The 1,362-nt window shown below is 44.7% G+C and overlaps 1 protein-coding gene and 1 pseudogene across 4 annotated transcripts in view; both read right to left on the reverse strand.

Moving 5' to 3' along the window:
* Positions 1-1,362, reverse strand: part of PTPN11 (protein tyrosine phosphatase, non-receptor type 11) — a 101,913-nt gene that overhangs the window by 87,836 nt on the left and 12,715 nt on the right. The window lies entirely within an intron of this gene.
* LOC100956172 lies at positions 159-944 on the reverse strand (annotated as a pseudogene). The gene has a single exon (XR_002773433.1). The product of XR_002773433.1 is annotated as a ubiquitin-conjugating enzyme E2 variant 1 pseudogene (transcript).

Here is a 1,362-nt window from a genome sequence, read left to right on the forward strand (position 1 = left end):
TCCCAAGTAGCTGGGACCACAGGCGCCCGCCACAACGCCCAGCTATTTTTTGGTTGCAGCCATCATTGTTGTTTTGGCGGGTCTGGGCTGGATTTGAACCCACCACCTTAGGTGCACATGGCTGGCGCCTTAGCCACTTGAGCCACAGGCGCCAAGCCTAAATATACTTTCTTGATCCCAGAAGTTCAGCTATGTGGACAGTGGTTACACTTGGTGGGATGATTTGTTAAAGCACAACTTATATATTTCAAATGGACAAAAAATTAGTATCATTTACAGAATCTTAAGATAAATTGCCTTTGAATGGGAGCTTCCTTCCCAGTACTTTGAAGTCTACAAGACGTAACTAGAAAATTTACTACTGTGGAAAATGAAGACTGCTCAAATCAAATGGGGGGGGGAGGGGAAGGGCCTGTGGTTTTCCTTTTGATTAATTGCTGTAACACTGTCCTTCAGGTGGCTGAGGGAGTTTCATATTTTCTTTAGACATCATTAGGCGCCGAAGCTCTTGCAGGACAACTTTGATGCTATATAAATTCTGCCATTTTGCTAGCACTGATATGGCTCTTGGGTCCACCACTCCATTAGAACTATTAACTCCATTCATATTAATTTTTGTTACAAATCTTACAAAGGGGGTTGCTTCTGGGTATTTAGGTCCACATTCTCTTTTAAGGCTGTAAATTCGGTTTTCATAAATTGTTCTTGGAGGCCCAATTATCATCTCTGTCCATCTTGTAAGTGTCATGTCTTTGTCATCTTCTAGACCCCAGATAGCTGTGCCATCTACTACTCCTTTCTGGCCTTCTTCAACTTCTTCAACAGTCGGAAATTATGAGGGACTTTTACTCCAGAGCCCGTGGTGGCTGCCATCTTGTGTCGCTGTCGCTCCTGTACTATTCTTATTTTTGTAATTTTTCTCTAAGTTTGAAATTCATTCCAGATAAAAAGGCAAAAATTACTTTTAAGGGTGGCACCTGTGGCTCAGTGGGTAAGGCACCAGCCCCATATACTGAGGGTGGTGAGTACAAACCCAGCCCCAGCCAAACTGCAACAAAAAATAGCTGGGCATTGTGGCGGGCGCCTGTAGTCCCAGCTGCTCGGGAGGCTGAGGCAAGAGAATTGCCTAAACCCAGGAGTTGGAGGTTGCTATGACACTACAACACTTTACCGAGGGCAATAAAGTGACACTCTGTCTCTAAAAAAGTCTTTAAAATTTATTTTTAAAATTTCTGATCTGGCTCGGCGCCTATAGCTCAACTGGCTAAGGTGCCACCCACGTACACCTAAGGTGGTGGGTTCGAATCCCCAGCCCGGACCCGCCAAAACAACAATGATGGCTGCAACCAAAAAATAGCCGGG

This window comes from Otolemur garnettii, unplaced genomic scaffold (genome assembly GCF_000181295.1).
Source record: "Otolemur garnettii isolate 467f Iridium unplaced genomic scaffold, OtoGar3 scaffold00038, whole genome shotgun sequence".
Taxonomy (NCBI): Eukaryota; Metazoa; Chordata; class Mammalia; order Primates; family Galagidae; genus Otolemur; species Otolemur garnettii.